The sequence below is a fragment of the Phoenix dactylifera genome, unplaced genomic scaffold (assembly GCF_009389715.1).
Source record: "Phoenix dactylifera cultivar Barhee BC4 unplaced genomic scaffold, palm_55x_up_171113_PBpolish2nd_filt_p 000119F, whole genome shotgun sequence".
NCBI lineage: Eukaryota > Viridiplantae > Streptophyta > Magnoliopsida > Arecales > Arecaceae > Phoenix > Phoenix dactylifera.
Genome location: NW_024067687.1, coordinates 231,745 through 255,576, shown reverse-complemented (window position 1 = coordinate 255,576; position 23,832 = coordinate 231,745). Strand labels below are relative to the sequence as shown.

At 45.0% G+C, this 23,832-nt stretch overlaps 1 non-coding gene and 1 pseudogene across 1 annotated transcript; one reads left to right on the top strand and one right to left on the bottom strand.

Moving 5' to 3' along the window:
* Positions 1–7,719: 7,719 nt before the first annotated feature.
* LOC120104836 lies at positions 7,720–7,828 on the bottom strand. The gene has a single exon (XR_005507193.1). It is a non-coding gene; the product is annotated as a small nucleolar RNA R71 (small nucleolar RNA).
* Positions 7,829–8,858: 1,030 nt separating this feature from the next.
* LOC120104830 lies at positions 8,859–12,536 on the top strand (annotated as a pseudogene).
* Positions 12,537–23,832: the final 11,296 nt, after the last annotated feature.

Here is a 23,832-nt window from a genome sequence, read left to right as displayed (position 1 = left end):
TTCTCTCATCTTTAGTTGTGAATTTACATGATTAAGTTCTATATGATCTCTCCTTCTGAAATTTTCTTTCTCCCCCTTAATTAATCATTCCATTTGAGAGTTTTAGAATTTGAAGATAATGTTCAATAAAATTGTCAATCTCGAAAATATATTTTATTTTCATAAGACTCAAGGTTTGAGATAAGACAACCTTTATAGAACTCATCTCAAGGTATAAACTTATTATATAATTAAAGCAAGTCTTGCAATATAAGGAGGTTCATCAAAATCAATCCATAAAATTCAAAGTATGCATCAAATTAAGGTAACTTTAGGGTAAGATACTGAATATCTAAAGCTCCCCCTTAAAAGATGCATTCTTCTTTAATTATTCTTATCTTTTGTTGAATTTCAGATTTTAATGATAAATGTGAATAAAACTGAAACTTTATGATATCAAGAATGTAGAGTGATCTAGAATTATTCAAAATTTATAGCAATCACTCTTTTTAATCTTTTAAGAACAAGTTATGCTTTCTCTTAATCTTTGAGAAAATGTACTGAAATATTAATCAGAAAATGATTCATTTGAAGCTCAAATTCTTTCAAAAGCATTTACATTTTCTTTCTTTAAGAATCATTTGAGTGAGCTGAAATATTTCTAGACTTAAGATCATTCACTCTTTTAATAATATATATATACATATATATTTTGATGGAAGGTTTTAATAATGTAGGAGAGGAAAAAAAATATATAGATGATTATTGAAGTATATATATTTATAGAACTCAATTTTTTTAATCAAAGGTTTTCAGCACAATAATCTTTTCAATATCAAAATAAAATCATATATTAAAAATATTTGTTTGCAATCAAGATCATCGAAAGACACATCATTCAGACCAATATTAGTACACTTTGAAGATAAGAAATGATATGTTTCAGATGCGTATCGGGGCAAGCAATCAAGGCATCAGAATTATTCTATTTTTCTTAAGCTTTAGTTTTATCTAGAAATTCATATTGAGTTTAAGCTTTTATACAAAATCAGATTCTGAATTTCATAAAGATTCTCAAGGAGGCTTTCAAAGTTGTAATTTGAGATATGTATCTTCACATTGTAGCTCATCTTAAATCATTACGATTGAAAACACATATTTCAAACATATAAGAGCATATTCAGAATATTTGTATTTATGTTGAGTTTTGGTATGAATTTGAACATTATATACCAAAGTTAGGCAAGTTGAAGGATAAAACAAAATCAATTCATTTTGCCTAAATAGAGATATCCTTCTCTTCTCCTTTTTACAAATTTATTCAACTTTCAGATTTTAAAGATGATTGGAGCATTACAAAATATTGAGAACCCATAATTCAAGACATCATGCCATATGCAAAATATATTATGTGTTAAGTCATGCATTAAAATATTAAGAGCAAGCATGTCAATGATCAAAATCAATTCTTTTCAAATAAACTCCTCCTATTTAAATATAATCTTGCACTGATTTCATCCTTAAAGTGTGTTTTCAAGTGATTAAAAATTTGACTTGATTCTTCTTATATACTTTCATTTTTACTTTCTTATGCTCTATACTCTATTTGCTCCCTATCCGGTGGAGTTGGAAGGGGCACGAGGTACTACCACTAGCCTCCCTCTTGTGCCGTCCCTAATATACCCTACACCGAATAGTTGGGTCAAATAGTGCCGGGTACTACCACTAGCCTCCCCATTGGCACCATCCCTATGATGAGCAATATAGAAATGTTAAAATGTTCACTTCAAACTCTCCCTGTTTAAGTGTAATTTATTACGGATTTTATCTCTTCCAAAGGAATGTTCATATTAGTCTCACAAATGTGCCAAATATATTATGCTTGTTTTGCTTTTCCTAAAGATTGGAGTATTTGCCTTTACTTAGATTTTACTTCCCTTGAATAATTGTTCATTTTCTTTTCTTTATCTCCCTCTTTTTGTTATTCTCAAGTAATTTACATGAAAGAGCAGAATAAAGAATTAATCTAATATGCTGCATATAAATGTATATCATGCAAACAGCATTTTCATTATGCCCAATGATTCATAGCTTATCACAAGTTATTTTGAATTAGAGATTTGAGGCATAAACTTGTGTATTTCATGGTTATGCATTATATAGGAAAAAGTAAACTTCAATTTAATCACACCATGTAACAATCATCACTAGCATGAGAATGAAGCATGATATCAAGATGATCAGCAATTAAAGGTTTAATCATGCTACCATATAATTTCAGACTATTGATTTTGCTCAACTAACTCACAAGAGAAGAGTTTAGATTACCAGTGCATTTAGCATTCTTCAAGCCAAATACCTTTTAGATTCTTTACACCCTTGGCTGAAGAAAATCTTCCTTTTTTTTTGTTTCCAAGGGAATGTTTATTGTATCTTTCATCGAGGTGTCCTTCAAGTTGAAATTTCTTGCTCACAAATCCTGTATCATTAGCAAAATCTTTTTCTTTTCTTGAAGGCAATTCATTAGGTTCTCTAGGATACAAAAACATTCATACAACATATCTCTTAACTAGATGACTCAACATGAGACATGACAATAATTGAATTTGAGTCACTTTACTCAAGAGATTGCCTAAATATAAGCAAGCACAAGTCACTTGAACTAAAGAGATAACTTTATTAAATAATATGGTTCAAGGACACCCATGTGAGGCAATAAGAAGATTTATCAAAGTCAAACCAATTTCTTATTTTCAAAAGCAATTTAGCATAGATTCTATTTGCTTAAGATAATTATCAATAAGATATACCAGTTAAGTTTTAATCAAATTATCTTAAATAGTTGTTTCTATCAAAATTCAGATTGTTACATAGAATCAAAGTGATAAACTATATTCTCAATAAAAGATCTAGTTTTAATAAGAATAATATAAATTGATCTTTCTACAACTAGTATCTTTTCATTGAATATTCTATATGCATTGCTTAAAGAGTAATATCCAAAGAAATACTTGTTTTATCAGATTTGGCATATATTTCATTCTTGAGAACATAATATGTATAACTGAAAAACATGAAGGTATGCAACATTTGATTTTCTGTTTTTCATGAGTTCACATGGGGTTTTCTTTAAAAATAGATTTAATAGAAACCTTATAATATGACAAGCTGTGATGATAGTATTAATCAACTGCTATCACAAAGCATTGTCCTTACACAACAAAGGTTCTATTTTTTTTTTATATATTTTTATAACCCATATATGCAATAGTGTTCTTGGTGCAAGCACAATTGTATTCAATACCGTTTTATCAACAAATTGGTTTTCAAGGCTGTGCCATGAATTTTCACAGTTTGCAAACCTTTTTCATTTGAAACCTTTTGTAAGTTTGTGCCAAAGCAAAAAATATTTTAATTTAAGTGCCAAGAATAAAACCAACATTAGCTTTGAGAAATCATCCATAATTACAAAATTAGAGAGCTTATCTCCTAGGTTCACAATCCTAGAGATCCAAATAAGTTCTTATGGAGAATTTCCAACGGCTAAAAGGTGGAAACAATGTTTTCAAATTTAGAAATGATTCTAGTTTATTTTTCTAGATGACATACATAGCAAACTTTGACCTTGCAAAAATTAATCTAAGTGAACCAATGACAAGGTCTTTTGAGATTAAGTCCATACTAGTATGAGTTGATTTTATATGCCAAAAGTGGTTTCTTTAATCTTGGTATTCATAGTGCATATATTTAAAGGCATACCAAGTATACATTCTCATGTCTATGATCAATAAGATAATACCATTGATAAAAACTCTCAATCAAGCATATAGAGAATTCATAGAGTTATTCTTAATAAATTGATTAATCATTTAGCAACTTATCCAGCAGTAAGTAAGGCATACTATAAAATGAAGTGATTTGATTAAATTTTTTAAAAATATTACCTATATCACAAAATTGATTAATACCTCCAATTTATGTTTTAATTAGATACTAAGGCAAAGAGAATGATGAGATGCAAGGATTACTAATTTCATTATTCTTTTCATTTCAATTATTTTTCTAAAGTATATTTTAAGTTTCATTCTTTAATATATGTCTAGAGCACCCAATTTCTAAATTAGCATCTTTTGTTGGAGCCTTGAGTGCTAGACACACCTACAGAAAATATTCAGATTTTCAACTTAGGAACCCAAGCTCTTTTGGGTCCTTGTAGGTTAGCTATTATTGTTCCTTTTGGAACCCATATTTTCTTAATGGCTATTTTGTCCATAGGCTTGCAGATTTTAGGATTATAAGGAATGTATTTCTGCATACTCTTATTAAATTTAACAAACATCGATTTAATATAAGTAGATGATGGATTTTTAATTTTCTGTTTTTGTTCATTAGGTTCATCAGATAAATTAGAATCCGTTTTAGGATAGATAGTGGAGGATTTAACACATATATTGTTGCTGGGGGTCCAAACCAAGAACGATTGGCACAGCGGTGTGAACGGGGTTCCCTTGGAATTGCTTCGATTGCGCTCCGTGATGAGAGCACAAAAATGTGATCTACATACCACTTAAATTAGTCTTATTGTTAACAGATGATGATAATATCGTCGAGTTAAATTGTATTTTGTGTTTCGCATAGTCTTATCGTAAATCAGAGATAAAATGCACATTTGGTACAGGTTTGGTTCAGGAAGATGCTTAACCCAAGCTGTGCGCACCCAATCCCACCATATCCTAGTCGAACCCGCCATCATTTATCAAACTCACAATTATGGGCAGCAGCCAGGCCTGACCATATTAGAGCGACACTTGGCGACCATCCGCATGGAATGCACCAGAAACATCCAAAGCCCATCCTTCCGCATCAGTCTGCATCCCAAAACACCCAAAGCACCGCATCCTCTTCCTCTTGATTCTCCTGCGGAACCAGCGAGCAGCACCCCACATCATTTTCTTTCCCCGTAATCCCAAGCATCAGCGACCGTCCGGAGTCTCAGATCCACGGCGTCCGAGCTTCTCCCCCGCGAGCAATCTTCCGTGATCATCCTGCGATCACCTCCCAGCATCACGCGTCCGTGAACCGCGTCCAACCGCGTCCGCGTGCCAACCTCCAGCCCGAAATCCAGCCACGGATTGACACCCTCCGCCTCTGCAGCACCCGTTTCTTCCTTCTGCAGCGCCCCAGCAACGAATCCCTCTTCCGCGATCAACGTCCGAGATTCCTCTCCGTCCGCCCATCTTCACCGCGTGCGCTCAGGGGGGATCGGATACTATCTATAAAGCTCCCTCTAGGCTAAGAGAGGAGGGCATTCGGGGGGGAGGAAGGCTCCGATTTGAAGAAGGAAAGAAAAAGAGGAGCGGCCGGCCTCCGCGGTTGAGGGAAAAGAAAAGAAGGAAACAGGGTATGCCCTGTTTCCGAAAAGAAAAAGAAAAAAAAAAAGAATAAGAGAGGGAAAGGCTAGTGCTTTTGTAATGGGAGGCTAACACCTTTGGCAAAGGGTGATGGATGAACCCTTGTCATGTTGCTTTCATCAAGTACACTCTAAACTTTAATTCTAATTGTTTTATATCCATTGGTATGTTTTGGGTTCTTGCATATTTATTTATTAGATAGATCTTGCATGGTTTATATATATTGATGCATGAATTATTTCGATGCTTGATTTGTCGTAGACGTAACCGGCACGATAAATACTTGGATATTTAATTCATGTTTTCAGATTGTATACTCCATGATTAGAACTACTCTATCTTATTAATCTTTAATCAAGAATCACCGAGTTTATTTATTGAAAGTAATATTGTTAAGGAGGATTCCGGATCCCTAGCCTTCTCTATATTCTTGAACTTTGTTTAATTATCTATTAATCCTCTGCTTTTAAATTTTGAAAATCAACTGAAAATTACATCTACAAATTACGCTAATAATCTATAGATCGTTCCCTGAGGAATCGACCTCGGACTCCCGAGTTATATTACTTGTGCGATTCTCCTGCACTTGGAAGAGCAGTTTTACTTTTGCACCAAGTTTTTGGCGCCGTTGCCGGGGAACGGCTGAGTTATTAGTATAAATTTAGATTTAATTTTTACTTTAGTAGTTAGTACTTTTCTTTTGAAAAAAAAAAAAATTTGCATCTTTACTACTATTTTTAATTCCCTGCACAGTTTGCATCAAACTCTGATATCATATAAATTAGCCGTCTGATTTGACTCAAATTTGGTCAGCTAGTGCAAGACACATTGTTAGATAATCTGAACGGTCTGATTGACATTCTGACATTTTTAAGACCATCAGATTAATACGAAACCTTGCTGCTTTCTACTTTAAATTTTTTGCATTTATTTTTTTTTAGAATCAGAATTTTATTGTTATCATATCTCATTAACCCTTGTTGCTAATTGAAAATTAAAAAAAAAAAAAACTTTAAGAAAAGATCAAGGGTGATTATTTAATAAAAAAAAAGAGGGAAAACCTAAAATTTCAAATTTCAAATTTCAAATTTTAGAATTCAAATTTCAAATTTCAGACTTCAACTCATAAAATTTAAAAAAAAAAAAATAAATAATTTGCTTGATCACCTATTCAATGAAATTTAATGTCATGCCATAAAATATTTAAAAAAAATCTCTTGATTGTTGCATATAGTGTAAGGCATCAACATAAAATATTCTAAGGGCTGAACCTATTTAAAAAGATAAGGTCGGGATTTCATCACTCGTCCTTAGCCCAAAAATCACCCCAGTGCATAAATGTCCCAAGCTTAACTAAAATCAACTAGACGTTGGCCCCTAAGGACATTCGAGCTCAATAGGACGAAGACCACCGAAAGTTGCACCAATTTTGCTCTGTGGCTTAGTTGATGTCTAGGCAAGCTTTGTCCCTATAAGGGAGACAGTTCATCTGTTCGAGGCAAGTGGATTTTAAGTGGGACCTTTGCGAACGCATCGTGACCCCTCCACTTACCTGGGAGCTTACCTGGTCAACTAGGTTCATTAGACCGGATTGGAAGCTTAGGTGTCCTCTTCAAACCAGTTAGGAGCTGTCTAGAAATTTAAGAAAAACATTAGAAATTGAGGTGTAATGTTTTGTTGCATGATTGATTGAGAATAGATTTTTGAATTAAGGTGTCGTTTTAGGATATCTTTAGTTGGTACTTATATTTATTTATTTATTTTTTTTTAAAAAAAAAGAAAGAAAAAAAAAAGAGGGAATTATTTTGCATGCTAAAGTGGAATAGGGACGACACCGGTCGATTAAGTCGTACAACTTTAGATCATCCCTTAGGACATACCTCTGAAATTCCTTCGCAATATCTCACACCTTGTGAGATGGCTGATTTAAATGAAGATGCGGGGAGTCACCACAATCGAGAACGAGAACCCCATGTTATGACTCTAAGACAATACCTACAACCAGCTAGGACTAGTCAGCCTTCATGCATAATTTTTCCTGATAATGTAGGACATTTTGATATCAAACCCGGGGTAATTCAATTGCTGCCCAAGTTTCATGGGTTAGAGTCCGAAAGTCCGTATCTTCATTTAAAGGATTTTGAAGAATTGAGCATTACATTTAGAGTGCCAAATGTCACCGAGGATGTCCTCAAGTTGACATTGTTTCCTTTCTCTCTAAAGGATAAGGCCAAAACATGGCTAAACTCTTTGCGACCTAGATCAATAAGAAATTGGCAAGATATGCAGAGAGAATTTTTAAAGAAGTTCTTCCCCACACAAAGGACCAACTTTTTGAAAAGACATATCAGCAATTTCCAACAAAAAGATAATGAAACATTTTATGAATGTTGGGAAAGATTTAAAGACCTTCTTCTCTCATGCCCTCATCACGGATTCGAAACTTGGAGAACCATTAGCTTCTTTTATGAAGGTTTATCTCCACAGTTGAAACAGTTTGTAGAGACCATGTGCAATGGTAGATTTTTAGAAAAACAACCTGATGAGGCATGGGAGTATTTGGATTCCCTTGCTGAGACTGCCCAACTTTGGGATAACGGGGATAGAAACAACAAGTCTTTGCCTAAGCCTACTAGCTCTGTACAGGGAGGCCTTTACAACCTCAGAACTGAGGATGATCTTCATGCTAAAATGGCAGCCCTCACTAGGAAGGTAGAAAAAATTGAGCTTAGGAAGGTTGAGCCTGTCAAGACTATAGAGCTTAGAAACGAATGTTGTGGTATCTGCGATATGTCGGGTCATACCACTACAGATTGCCCCACCATACCGGCATTCAAAGAAGTCTTGCACGATCAAGCAAATGCTATGAACTCCTACCAAAAGCCTTATAACGATCCATACTCGAATACCTATAATCCTGGTTGGAAGAATCATCCAAATTTTAGATGGAGAAACGATCATCCTCAACAGTCACACCATTCAGCTCCTCCACCTGCACATCCTACTTATGCACCATCACCTTCTCAAAAGCCAAATATTGAGGATACCTTGCAATCCATACAAACTTTTCTACAAGGTCAAGCTAATATCAATGCTCAAAATACTCAAAATTTTGAAGACATAAGGAACCAATTGTCAATGTTGACTACCGTCCTAAGTACCCAAGAGAAGGGTAAGCTTCCAGCTCAACCCCAACCTAACCCACAAGTGCACGGTATTAATAATACGGCTCCCTCTAGTTCGCATACAGAACATGCAAAGAGCATCATGACTTTGCGTAACGGGAAAGTCATTGATCAAACCGTCCCATTGAGACCGCAGGTCACTTCTAATTCTGATGCTCCCAAAGTTGATGAAAGGGACAAAGAAGAAGTTGAGGTCCCAACTTCTACTAAGAAAGTTGAATGTCCTTTTCCTCCACCTTTTCCACAACGGTTAAAGCCGTTGCATAAGCTCGAACCTAATTCTGAAATTCTTGAGCTTTTTAAACAAGTAAAGATCAACATACCTCTTCTTGATGCAATCAAACAAGTACCCTCATATGCCAAATTTTTGAAGGACTTGTGTACTGTCAAACGCCGATTAAATGTTAAGAAGAAGGCATTTTTAACTGAAAATGTGAGTGCTATATTGCAGCCCAACATTCTCCCTAAATATAAAGATCCAGGTTGCCCAACCATCTCATGCATCATAGGTGACTTTAGGATAGAGCGAGCATTGTTAGATTTAGGGGCGAGTGTGAATTTATTGCCATATTCTGTATATGAGCAACTTGGTTTAGGTGAGTTGAAGCCAACCTCCGTCACTTTGCAATTAGCTGACAGGTCAGTTAAAATTTCAAGGGGGATTATCGAGGATGTATTAGTCCAAGTAGACAAGTTCTACTTTCCTGTCGATTTTATTGTATTGGACACACATCCGGCTTCGAACTCACAGTCTCAGATTCCGGTCATTTTAGGACGTCCATTCCTTGCAACTTCTAATGCATTGATTAATTGTAGGAATGGCGTCATGAAGCTTTCTTTTGGTAATATGACCTTAGAACTGAACATTTTTAATGTGTGCAAACAACCCAATGATTCTGAAGAGAGTAAAGAGGTTGATTGGGTTGAAACCATCGCAGAAGACTATTTGTTAGCTAAAGCAATTAACGACCCATCCAATGATAGCTTAATTGATTGGTGTCCTAATGGAACCGATGACGATGATTTGTCAGTCACACCTATTGTGGATAATCTGGATATCAAGATGGTCACTGGGTGGAGACCAAAAGTAGGAGAATTTGAGAAGTTGTCGCCGCAAGAGGTGAAAATAGTACCATCCCATGAACAAGCACCCAAGCTCGAATTAAAACCCTTACCAAAGGAACTTAAGTATGCCTTTCTTGGACTCAATGACACTTTTCCTGTAATTATCTCGTCTGAACTTGATCATATCCAAGAAAGAAAATTACTTGGTGTTCTAAAAAATCATAAGGGAGCCTTAGGGTGGTCTATTGCCGACTTGAAGGGAATTAGCCCCTTAATTTGCACGCACCGAATATATTTGGAGGACAATGCCAAAACCACAAGGCAAATGCAACGAAGGTTAAATCCTACGATGAGAGATGTGGTTAAGGCAGAAGTCCTCAAGTTGCTTGATGTGGGTATTATTTACCCAATTTCCGATAGCAAGTGGGTAAGCCCTACTCAAGTTGTTCCTAAGAAGTCGGGTTTGACGGTAGTAGAAAATGAACAAGGTGAACTAGTTCCAACTCGTGTCCCGACGAGTTGGCGCATGTGTGTTGACTACCGAAAGTTGAATTTAGTCACACGAAAGGATCACTTTCCTCTACCCTTCCTAGACCAAGTATTGGAGAGGGTTGCAGGGCATGATTTCTATTGTTTTCTTGATGGCTATTCGGGATATTATCAAATTGAAATTTTACCAGAAGATCAAGAGAAGACTACTTTCACTTGTCCTTTTGGCACATTTGCTTTCCGACGAATGCCATTTGGGTTGTGTAATGCACCCGCAACATTTCAAAGATGCATGCTCAGCATTTTTGAAGACATGAACGAAAAATTTTTGGAAGTGTTCATGGATGACTTCTCCATTTTTGGTGACTCATTTGATGATTGCTTGTCACATTTACAAGCAGTCTTAGCTCGATGTATAGAAAAGAATTTGATACTGAATTGGGAGAAATGCCACTTCATGGTGCCAAAAGGAATTGTCTTAGGACATATTGTTTCATCGAAGGGCATGGAAGTAGATAGAGCTAAGACTGATTTAATTGCTAAGCTACCTGCACCCAAGACGGTTAGAGATGTCAGATCATTTTTGGGTCATGCCGGATTTTATAGGAGGTTCATCAAGAACTTTAGTGTCGTAGCTCGACCATTATGTAATCTCCTATCCCTTGATACACCGTTCAATTGGACTGAAACTTGCCAAGATGCATTCGAGAAGTTAAAGTCTATGCTTAGCACTGCACCCATCGTTCGACCACCCGATTGGTCATTACCTTTTGAGATTATGTGCGACGCTAGCGACTATGCAATAGGAGCTGTCTTAGGACAACGCAAGGATAATAAGCCATATGTCATTTACTATGCAAGCAAAACCTTAAACGATGCTCAAATGAATTACACTACCACCGAGAAGGAATTGCTTGCAGTAGTATTTGCCTTAGATAAATTTCGCTCTTATATCCTTGGTGCTCCTATTGTTATCTTCACAGACCATGCAGCGTTAAAATATTTGTTGGATAAGAAAGAGGCCAAACCACGTTTAATACGATGGATACTTCTACTCCAAGAATTTGACATCACTATTAAAGATAAAAAGGGAGTAGAGAATGTGGTTGCTGACCATTTATCACGGCTAGTTTTTCATGATTCAGTGCCACAATTTTCCATCAAGGACTCATTCCCTGAAGAGCAGTTGTTTGCACTTTCTAGTATACCATGGTATGCAGATATTGTAAATTTTCTTGTTACAAGTCGGATGCCGGAGCATTGGGGGTCGACCGATAGAAAAATTTTCTTGCGCGAAGTAAAGAATTATTACTATGACGAACCCTATTTATTTAAATATTGCAATGATCAAATCTTTAGACGATGCATACCGGATCATGATATACAAAGCATACTCTCTTTCTGCCATACTGATGCTTGTGGTGGACACTTTGCCTCTAAGAAAACTGTTGCAAAGGTCTTGCAATGTGGTTTCTATTGGCCTACTATGTTCAAAGATGCCCACGAGTTCTGCAGAACATGTGATCCATGTCAACGTATTGGAAGTCTAACTCGTAGGCAAATGATGCCTCTTCAACCCATTACTATTATCGAAATTTTCGATTGTTGGGGCATCGATTTTATGGGCCCATTCCCACCATCTTTTAGATATGAGTACATTTTAGTCGGTGTCGAATATGTGTCCAAATGGGTAGAAGCTGTTGCTTGTAAGACCAATGATCACAAACCTGTCCTGAAGTTTTTACAAGAAAATATTTTTTCACGATTTGGGATGCCTAAAATCATAATTAGTGACGGTGGAAAACACTTTTGTAATAAGCCTTTCGAAACCTTATTGAAAAAATATGGTGTCACCCATAGAATTGCTACCCCATATCATCCGCAAACCAGTGGCCAGGTAGAGTTAGCCAATCGAGAGATCAAACATATTTTAGAGAAAACGGTGACCCCATCACGGAAAGATTGGTCCTTGAAACTATCAGATGCATTATGGGCTTATCGTACTGCATACAAAACCAATCTTGGCATGTCTCCCTACCGGCTAGTCTACGGAAAAGCGTGTCATTTGCCCGTAGAAATAGAACATAAATCATATTGGGCAATTAGAAAATTAAATTTTGATTTACAAGAGGCCGGTCTAGCTAGAAAATTGCAATTAAACGAGCTCAATGAGATTCGCAGAGATGCTTATGACAATGCTAAAATTTGCAAAGAACGAATGAAGATCTTACATGATAAATCAATTTAAAAAAAATCTTTTGAACCTTTGCAAAAAGTTCTGTTATATGATTTCCGCTTACATCTGTTTCCTGGTAAGTTGCGATCGAGATGGACAGGTCCTTACATTATAAAAACTGTTTTTCCACATGGGGCGGTTGAGATTGAGAATCCACAGGATGGTAGAATTTTTAAGGTAAATGGACATAGATTAAAACCTTTTCTTGAGAATTTTGCAGATGAAGAGGACTCCTTTTTCTTGGAGGAGCCTTCTTATGACTAAAGCATGATGGCAAAGGTATGTATATATTATTTAGAATTAAATTTTCTTTTATTTCTATTTTTCTTCTTATTTTGTAGGTCTTATTTTCTAGATATCAACAGCTCAAGGTATTCCTCTTCTCTCCAATATTATTTTCTCTACTGTCTCTCATATATAGTTTTCTTGTATCTATTACATTGAGGACAATGCAATGTTTAAGTTGGGGGGAGGAAAATATTTTGCAAAAAAAAAAAAAAAAAAAAACTTGCTTTTGCATTTAATTTATTCTATTACTTTCTTTTCTAAGCAAATGCACATGTATTTTCATATTGAGTTTGTGCAACTATTACGGCAAGGAACAGATGCATATTATGACTGATCAGAGACCTATTATTAGATCCCCGCACATGTATTTAATGATTATAGGAAGGCCTCAGGAGTTCACAGTTGTTTAATGCATTTTTATTAAGCCATATCTGTAAAAGAAGTACGAGTATCCTTGTCCGTACTAAAAGGTTCTTGATTTGGTTTTCACATAAAGATAGAGATTGAATACCCCGGCTAGATCATCTAAGTACCTTATGTTCCGACCTTGGTTGACCTATAGTCACGTTGCAGTCACATTATGTGGTCTAGTTTACCTTCTCTATTTTGAAAATAAATAAATAAATAAATAAATAATAATAATAATAATAAAATGAGGAGATGACAAGTCTAACCTCGTGGCGTAGTCTGGTTCGAGTAATTAAGCCCGAGGGGTGTTTCACCTAATGCCTTGAGCCAACTGGATCAGGAGTCATTGGCCGAAAACTCGCTACATGGACCTTGCTAGAGCCTAAAGGGGTTGGACTATTGTAATCACCATTGGTTAAAAAAAAAAAAAAAAAAGCATGAATAGGGTTGGTCGGGCTGAACCCAGTGACATGTGGTAATGGCTGGTTTGACTCCATTGTATTGGACCTTTGTGTACTTTGGATATTTAGTTGGGATTGATAGCTCCTTCTTTTTATGCGAACTATTCTTGACAATTTTAGACAACATGAGATACTCCGAAAATTTGATGGATCAGGCTCTAATAAACTGTAGTAAACACTTGTGAACTTGAGTAGTACACCTAAAATTCAAGCGGTACCATGTTGTGGTGGAGGTATTAGTACTCTGAGAAAGTCATACTATTTTATGCACACTACACTTTCATATTTCCCCTTGCTTTGATAGTTGCCATGCTTGAAAATATATATTAATTACATGGGTATTAGCTTAGAATTTAGGACCTCATGTCAGATCATTCATGATGTTTGTGGGTAACATCTCTACAAACCTTCACGAGACAACACTCGTCCACTAGGGTAACCTAGGGGTTTAACGGCTTGTTGCACGTGCTAAGTGCAATCGTGATGCCCTACGAAAGTGGGTACATATCTTAGTTTTATGTCTTTAGCTTTAATAAAAAGTCAAAGAACTGACCAACACTTTTTGTACTCTCATGTTATTATTTACTCTGAATCGCTAGAGACTAGCAATAAGCTAGTTGGGGGGTGTGATGAGAGCACAAAAATGTGATCTACATACCACTTAAATTAGTCTTATTGTTAACAGATGATGATAATATCGTCGAGTTAAATTGTATTTTGTGTTTCGCATAGTCTTATCGTAAATCAGAGATAAAATGCACATTTGGTACAGGTTTGGTTCAGGAAGATGCTTAACCCAAGCTGTGCGCACCCAATCCCACCATATCCTAGTCGAACCCGCCATCATTTATCAAACTCACAATTATGGGCAGCAGCCAGGCCTGACCATATTAGAGCGACACTTGGCGACCATCCACATGGAATGCACCAGAAACATCCAAAGCCCATCCTTCCGCATCAGTCTGCATCCCAAAACACCCAAAGCACCGCATCCTCTTCCTCTTGATTCTCCTGCGGAACCAGCGAGCAGCACCCCACATCATTTTCTTTCCCCGTAATCCCAAGCATCAGCGACCGTCCGGAGTCTCAGATCCACGGCGTCCGAGCTTCTCCCCCGCGAGCAATCTTCCGTGATCATCCTGCGATCACCTCCCAGCATCACGCGTCCGTGAACCGCGTCCAACCGCGTCCGCGTGCCAACCTCCAGCCCGAAATCCAGCCACGGATTGACACCCTCCGCCTCTGCAGCACCCGTTTCTTCCTTCTGCAGCGCCCCAGCAACGAATCCCTCTTCCGCGATCAACGTCCGAGATTCCTCTCCGTCCGCCCATCTTCACCGCGTGCGCTCAGGGGGGATCGGATACTATCTATAAAGCTCCCTCTAGGCTAAGAGAGGAGGGCATTCGGGGGGGAGGAAGGCTCCGATTTGAAGAAGGAAAGAAAAAGAGGAGCGGCCGGCCTCCGCGGTTGAGGGAAAAGAAAAGAAGGAAACAGGGTATGCCCTGTTTCCGAAAAGAAAAAGAAAAAAAAAAAAAGAATAAGAGAGGGAAAGGCTAGTGCTTTTGTAATGGGAGGCTAACACCTTTGGCAAAGGGTGATGGATGAACCCTTGTCATGTTGCTTTCATCAAGTACACTCCAAACTTTAATTCTAATTGTTTTATATCCATTGGTATGTTTTGGGTTCTTGCATATTTATTTATTAGATAGATCTTGCATGGTTTATATATATTGATGCATGGATTATTTCGATGCTTGATTTGTCGTAGACGTAACCGGCACGATAAATACTTGGATATTTAATTCATGTTTTCAGATTGTATACTCCATGATTAGAACTACTCTATCTTATTAATCTTTAATCAAGAATCACCGAGTTTATTTATTGAAAGTAATATTGTTAAGGAGGATTCCGGATCCCTAGCCTTCTCTATATTCTTGAACTTTGTTTAATTATCTATTAATCCTCTGCTTTTAAATTTTGAAAATCAACTGAAAATTACATCTACAAATTACGCTAATAATCTATAGATCGTTCCCTGAGGAATCGACCTCGGACTCCCGAGTTATATTACTTGTGCGATTCTCCTGCACTTGGGAGAGCAGTTTTACTTTTGCACCACTCCGCCTTCCGCCGGAAAACCTGCAAGCAAGCCTCGCACCACCACCGGGGTAGTGGGGGCCGTCCGACGATCAAGTTAGGGAAGATCGAAGGAGAAGGAGAGGTAGTAGGTAAGATAATACTCTGGAAAATCTTGCTTACCCTCCCCCTTCCCCCCCAGCCGCATATATATCAGGCTGGGGGGTTTTTTTGGGGATTGGTCATCGTGTGGCGCGATGGGGTTGCCACTGACATGGTCGTTACAGGGCGTCGTGGGGCAGCGCTGGGTACGGCTATGGCAGGGCGTAGTGGAGCTCCGCTTTGTACGGCTGTTACAGGGGATCGTGGAACAGCGCCGGATACGGCCGTTGCAGGGAGTAGTGGAGCAGGGGGCCGCGACGTGCCTCAGGGGAACAGTCTGTTATTGTCAGAGATTGCTGACTCGGGGTCGGATTGCTGGATCAAGGGGCAGCCGACTCGGGGTCGAGCTGCGGAGCCGAAGATATCCGACTCGGGGTCGGATCGCTGGATCAAGGGGCAGCCGACTCGGGGTCGGGCTGCGGAGCCGAAGATATCCGACCCGAGGTCGGATTGCTGGATCAAGGGGCAGCCGTAGTCTTCCTGGGCGCATGTGCCGGTCACGTGGGGCATGGTGGCTAAGTTCCCCCGTAACAGTAGCCCCCCACTTCCGAGCCTGGAACCAGGAGGGGAACGGGTGAAGGGAGTGACGCTTCGAGATTGCCGCCATCCCTCGGAAAGGCGCGTGCGCTCCGAGCTCCCCGCCTTCTTAATGGCGTATGGCGGTTGTCGCTGATCTGGCGGTCTGCGGATTTCGGCGGACATCCTTCCTTAATGGCGTCGATTCGCCTTTGGGGCGCGAACGAACCTTCGGCAGCCAGGCGTCCTCTGGCGTCACCGAGGCGTCACCCGCCTTTCCGCCTATTTAACCGGGGGCCCTCCCCCGTCCGCCTCTCTCTTCACAGGCATCCTCGAGTTTCTCCCTTGTGCTGCTGCCGTTGCCGTCGGACTGTTCGTTCGCTCCTCCTTTGACGCTCTCGGAGCCGTTCTTCCTTCCCTTCCGGTGAGTTGCCCCACTCTACAATTTAGGGCCCTCCGTACTTTCTCCTTTCGTATTAGTGTACCCCAGTCGTTCCGGTCCCTTCTCCCCTCTTGACCCCGTCCTGACCGTAGATTCACTGGCCGTTAGGGATGGACGAAGTAAGAGCAGACCGCATTCAGTCGGAGCTGGTCCCCGAAGACCTAGATAGGTTCGTGGCCCGGTACCACCTTCCCGAAACCTGCAATGTTACGCTCCCGGGGCCTGAGGAGAGGATGTCCCATCCTCCTCCAGGGAAGGTCGCCATCAATGAGGACATCCTTCGGGCTGGGTTCCGCTTTCCCCTCTCGGACTTAGTCGTGCAGGTGCTTCGAGGTTTAAGAGTGGCGCCGACGCAACTGGTGCCGAACTCATGGCGTACCCTGACGGCCTTCCAGGTTCTCTGCCGCATGCACGAGGTTCCCGCCACCCTGAACGTCTTTTGGGAATGCTATGGCCTGAACGGCCACCCCCGGGACAGAGGGTGGTGGTGCTTTGCGGCGCGGCGAGGGTGCGGCCTCGTCAAGGAGGCTCCTTCCTCCATTCATGGCTGGAAGGAGCGTTTCTTTTTCATCGACGTAGATCCCTCTTGGGGAATCGGGACAACCTGGGAGACGCCGATGAAGTCCCCGATCGGCCTATCGAGGTTGTCGAGGGAGGAGTCCGATGGCGTCGCCGTCTTGAGGGGGTTGGTTGCCGAGGGCCGGCTCCCCCCGGTGGCTAGCCTTATTTCCGAGGATGCCTTGGTGAATGTCGGTCTGAGCTCGGTCCCCGCCGACCGTGAGCCCGCCACCACTTCTTTTTTAGCTCTTTTCTCCTCTTTCGTTTCTTCTTTCCATCAGTTTCTCAGTTTCTAACCATCTCGTCCTTTTTGCAGAAATCGACGACGTCATGCAGTCGGACGAGGCAATGGCTGTTAGTAGGGCGTCCCTACTGGAAGCGGTCCGGAGGAAGAAACGGACTCCTCCGAGCGGGGTCCCACCGGCGAAGAAGCCCCGCCAGCAGGCGACTCCGACGCCGACAGACGGGTCCGGGCCCACCGATCAGGGGGACGCCGCAGGCTCGGACCGACAGTTGACGCCGTATCAGCCCTCCGGTGATGAGACTATCGTTTTTCCGGAGGTGTCATCCGGGCGCGCCCGAGGCGGCCGGGTCGGACGCAGTCGGTCCCCAGCCCGACCTTCGACTCGGTCGGCTTCGGATGATACGAGAAGGAGGGGCGCGCCAAGGCCCAGGCCGAGCGGGACCCTGTCGATTTCTGGCGCGGCCCCTGCCCCGCGCACGGTCGGCATGACTCTCTCCCAAGCGATGGGTAAGGGTAAGGCTGCAGAACCACCGTCCGGCTCCGGGGCAAAGTTGGGGTCGGCCTTCACTTTCGCCGGCGCCCGAAACCTCGTCGAGACGGTGCTGCTGGAGAGGGACCGTAGGCAGGTCCGGCAGATGAGGATCCCTGAAGTCGGAGCTGCCAGCTGCGTCTGTCTCATGTCGGTGAGTGTTCTTTTGGTCGCTTTCGTCGTTTATAGGCTCTGTTGATCCCCGTCTGACGCTCTCATTTTTCCTATCTCTTAGCTCGCCCAGTATATGATCCGCCTGGAGGAGAGCCACGAGGAACAGGCGAGGCTTCTGGCGAGGACCGAGAGCCGACTGAAAGCTGTAGAGGAGGGAGGCCAGGCTGCGGCGGGGAGGACGACCAGGGACCTCGAAACGAGGCTCCAGGTGGCCGAAGAGCGGGCACTCGGCTTCGCCGTCCTCGAGAGGCAACTGTTGGATGCTCAGGAGCAACTTAAGGTTGCCTCGGATCTCGAAAGCGAGATCAGGAAGGCGGAGGAGCGGGCCGAAAAGCAGTCCCGGAAGGCTGCCGACTTCCGGGAGAGGTGGGAGAAGGCCCAGCAGTCGGCCGACAACGCCCGCAACCGAACCCGATCTCTTGAAGCCAAGCTGGCCGAATTGGAGTCGGCCTTGGAGGGGACTCGTGCGAGCAACCAGGAGCTTCATTTGCGCCTGGAGGAGGCTGAGGCTGCTCGCGTCGCTGTCGAGGCGAGGCACATGGAGGCTCGGGCCGATCTGCTGAGGGTCTCCTTCGAGGCGGACGACCGGATTGTGGCGAAGGTCATGGAAGCGAAAGCTCAGATTACGGAGCGAGCGGAGGCGGCGCTGGCCGAGAAGAGCGCGGGAATCGGGCGTCAGGCGGTACAGGCCTATCGTCAGTCCGCCGAGTTCATCCGTGACATGTCGGACGCGGGGTCCGACTCCTTTGCCTTAGGCTTCGATGAAGGCCTGGCAAGGGTGTCCGCTAAATACCCCGGAATTGACCTGAGTGGGGTCTCCCTCCTCGACTCCCCTCCGATGCCATTGCCTGCCGATTCTCCAACCGTCTCCCTACCCTTCGCGGACGTGCTCGCCGTTCCCGACCCAGGGGTTCCTCCAAGCTGACTCGCTGTACTTTTCTTTGTTCTTTTCTTTGTATGTTGGCGTTTTGCCATGTTGTATGGGTCTCGGCCCTGATGCAACGAAAGTTAATGCAAACAAAGTGTTTCCTCATTTCACTTTCGTCCTTCCTCTTTTTAACTCTTGGTAGCGTCTCGCCGACTCCTGACTCTTGAAGTTCCTCCGGCGCTAGGCCAGGCATCCGAGGGTTAGGCCTCAGGGAATTCTTCCGGCGCTAGGCCAGGCATCCGAGGGTTAAGCCTCAGGAAATTCTTCCGACGCTAGGCCAGGCATCCGAGGGTTAGGCCTCAGGAAATTCTTCCGGCGCTAGGCCAGGCATCCGAGGGTTAGGCCTCAGGAAATTCTTCCAGCGCTAGGCCAGGCATCCGAGGGTTAGGCCTCAGGAAATTCTTCCGGCGCTAGGCCAGGCATCCGAGGGTTAGGCCTCAGGAAATTCTTCCGGCGCTAGGCCAGGCATCCGAGGGTTAGGCCTCAAGAAATTCTTCCGCTGGTCGGCCAAGGCTGGCGCAAGCCGAGGCGACCGGTCGGGGCTTCAGGCTATTCTGCTCCCGAGATGATCATCGGGTTAGCCTGGCATCCGAGGGCCGAGCCTCGGGGAATTCCGCTCGTTGGTCGGCCAAGGCTGGCGCAAGCCGAGGCGACCGGTCGGGGCTTCAGGCTAGTCTGCTCCCGGGATGATCATCGGGTTAGCCTGGCATCCGAGGGCCGAGCCTCGGGGAATTCCGCTCGTTGGTCGGCCAAGGCTGGCGCAAGCCGAGGCGACCGGTCGGGGCTTCAGGCTAGTCTGCTCCCGGGATGATCATCGGGTTAGCCTGGCATCCGAGGGCCGAGCCTCGGGGAATTCCGCTCGTTGGTCGGCCAAGGCTGGCGCAAGCCGAGGCGACCGGTCGGGGCTTCAGGCTAGTCTGCTCCCGGGATGATCATCGGGTTAGCCTGGCATCCGAGGGCCGAGCCTCGGGGAATTCCGCTCGTTGGTCGGCTAAGGCTGGCGCAAGCCGAGGCGACCGGTCGGGGCTTCAGGCTATTCTGCTCCCAGGATGATCATCGGGTTAGCCAAGGCTATTCTGCTCCCAGGATGATCATCGGGTTAGCCAAGGCTATTCTGCTCCCAGGATGATCATCGGGCTATTCTGCATCCGAGGGCCGAGCCTCGGGGAATTCCGCTCGTTGGTCGGCCAAGGCTGGCGCAAGCCGAGGCGACCGGTCGGGGCTTCAGGCTAGTCTGCTCCCGGGATGATCATCGGGTTAGCCTGGCATCCGAGGGCCGAGCCTCGGGGAATTCCGCTCGTTGGTCGGCCAAGGCTGGCGCAAGCCGAGGCGACCGGTCGGGGCTTCAGGCTAGTCTGCTCCCGGGATGATCATCGGGTTAGCCTGGCATCCGAGGGCCGAGCCTCGGGGAATTCCGCTCGTTGGCCACGCGCCTGTCACTTGCCGCTCGACGGGGTTTCTCCGTGGCCAGCTGCGATCGTGTTTCTCCTCCTCTCGAAGCGTCGCCTGGGGAACACCAGAAGGCCATTAAATGCTAATTGAGGCGTTACCTGGGAAATCGGACCGGCCAGTTGCTGCTTGCGAGGAGTGCCAGTTAAGCGGCCGCGATACGCGCGTTCTTCGAGGCGGATGCGGCCTGGGCGCGTGCGGAGATACGTGGGCCGCGGGATACACGCCGTCCGGAGTGTCCTGCACGAAGAATGCAATTAAGGAGAACGACGCTTAGGAGATCGTGGGGGGATAAACCCCGAGAGCCAGAACGGCTCCGGATTCGATGTGCCCGCATTTATTGGAGCCACCCGCATCGGAACGACCGGGGGGCCACAGTTTGGCTATAAATATAAGCGCAGGTGCGGTGGAGCCTGCCAAGCCGGAGCTGTCCAGGTTGCCATGGATCGTGGACCTCCTCTCCGGCACGTGGCTGGGAAGTCCCTGCCGGAGGAACGGGAGGCGCGCCCCTCGCGACTTCCACCAACTAGCCGTTTCATCTGGGATCAACGGGAAGATTCTCCCCGGTGGAACTCCGCTCTAGGCGTTTCATCCGGGATCACATCCCCCCTCTTTTCAGTCCCACCTCCCCATGGAGCTCTGCGCTAGACGCTTCATCCGGGATCACGCCTCCTCGCGCTCTTCTCCCTTATATTCCTTTCCTCCCCTTCTCCTGGGGAGGACCGGAATATCCCTTGGAGGTGGCGTTCCTCTAGAAGCAGTGTGAACTTCTTCTTCGTCCGCGCCGGCTCTTCGTCTTTTGCGTGAGGCGTCGATGGCGCCTCCGGGGGGAAGCACCCACGGCCAGTGGGATTGCAGCTGCTTCGGGCGGAGGGTTCGGGATCCCAGATCTTCAGCTCCACGGAGTCCCCACCTCTTCCTTAATTTCTTTACTCCCCAATCCCCCTCTGGGAATTCTTTGTAATCACACGAACACGCCATTGTAACCAGGAATTATTGAAATGAAAAGAACTATATATTTTTTTTGAACTGTCTTTCTGGCTTCGTCTTTCTACTGGTAATACACCCGCAGGTTAGCGGAATTCCAGCTCCTTGGAATTTCTCGACCATCTAGTGCCTCCAACTGGTAGGAGCCAGGTCGGTTTACCCAGCGAACCCTATACGGGCCTTCCCAATTTGGCGCCAGCTTCCCACCTTCCGCGGGTTGAGATGCTTTGGCCCGCCTTAGCACCAGATCTCCGATTCTGAAAAGTTTTGGTCGGACCTTGGAGTTATAATATCGGGCCACCCTCCGCTGATACATCGCCATCCGGACCTGCGCCATTTCCCTCGCTTCTTCCAAGAGGTCCAGGTTCCCTCGGAGCTGCTCCGAATTGGCCTCGGGTCGGTGCGCGGCCACCCGGGGCGAGGGGAGTCCGAGCTCCACGGGGACGACCGCTTTCGTGCCATAGGTTAGGCCGAAAGGCGTCTCCCCGGTAGGGGTCCGATGCGTGGTCCGATACGCCCAAAGGACGTTCTCGAGTTCTTCGACCCAAGCTTGCCTCGTCCGATCGATTCGCGCCTTAATTCCTTGGAGGATTGTCCGATTTGTCACCTCGGCCTCACCGTTGATTTGGGGATGCGACACAGATGTGAACTGATGCTCGATCCCGAACTCCTCGCAGAAGTCACGGAAATGCTTGTTGTCGAACTGTCGACCATTATCCGAGATGAGGACCCGGGGTACCCCAAATCGGACAATGATGTTCTTCTTCACGAACTTCCGGACTTGCGCCTCCGTGATAGTGGCCAGCGGCTCTGCCTCCACCCACTTGGTGAAGTAGTCGATTGCAACAATCAAGAATTTCCGCTGGGCGGAAGCGACGGGGAATGGTCCGAGGATATCCATTCCCCACTGTGCGAAGGGCCAGGGTGCGGTGATTGGTGCCAAGGGGACAGAAGGGACTCTCTGGACGTTGGCGTGGCGCTGGCAGGCGTCGCATTTCCGTACGTGATCCTTTGAGTCCTCCAACAAGGTAGGCCAATAATAGCCTTGCCTCATGATCTTGTGCGCCAAGGACCTAGCCCCCGAGTGCGATCCGCAGACGCCCTCGTGGACTTCGCCGAGGACGTAGGCCGCCTCCAAGGGGCGGAGGCACCTTAAGAGGGGGGCGGTGAACGAGGTCCGATACAGCCTCCCTTCATAGAGTACGTAGTGGGCGGACTTCCTGACAAGTCGCCGAGCTTGATCTTTGTCTTCAGGGAGGATCCCTTCGGCGAGGTAGGCGACGAGCGGGTCCATCCAAGACGGCTCCGGATCAATCGCCATCACCGCCCCAGCCTCGCCGATGCTCGGGGCATCCAGGGTCTCCAGGTAGATTGCCCTCGATAGGTTGTGCGCCTCTGCGCCCACCAAGCGGGACAACCTGTCGGCCCTGGCATTTTTGCTTCTGGGGACCTGCTGGAGGTCGACGCTGCCGAGGTCGGGAATGAGTGCTTGCACCTTCCGGACGTAGTTCTGCATGGTCGGGCTCCGGGCCTCGAACTCCCCACGGACCTGCCCGACCACCAGCTGGGAGTCGGTGAAGACCTTCAAACGCCGGATGCCGAGCTCCCCGGTGAGTTTGAGTCCCGCGACTAGGGCCTCGTACTCCGCCTCGTTGTTGGTCACTGAAAATCCAAACCTCAAGGCATACTCGGCTATCACTCCATCAGGACTGGTAAGGACCAGCCCGGCCCCTCCACCCTCGGGGTTCGACGACCCATCGATGTGAAGCGTCCAGGTCGGGAGGTCGAGGCTGGGCATTTCCGGCGGTCTAGGTTCCGCCACCGTGCACTCAGCGAGGAAGTCCACGAGCACCTGGGCCTTGATGGCGGGTCGAGGCTGGTAGCGGATGTCGAACTCACCGAGTTCTACTGCCCACTTCACCAGCCGTCCCGCATTCTCGGGGTTGCTGAGGATCTGTCGTAGTGGCTGATCAGTTAAGAGGGTGACAGAATGGGCCTGAAAATAGGGGCGGAGCCTCCTGGTCGCGGTCAGCAGCGCGAAGGCGATCTTTTCAGCCTTCGTATACCGCGCCTCGGCATCCCGTAGGACCCGGCTGATGTAGTACACGGGCTTCTGGAGCTTTGCCTCTTTCCGAACCAGCACCGCACTGACCGCGGTTGGGGAGACCGCCAGAAAGAGGTAGAGCATCTCCCCTTCTTGCGGCTTGGACAGCAGGGGAGGAGACGCCTGGTATTCCTTGAG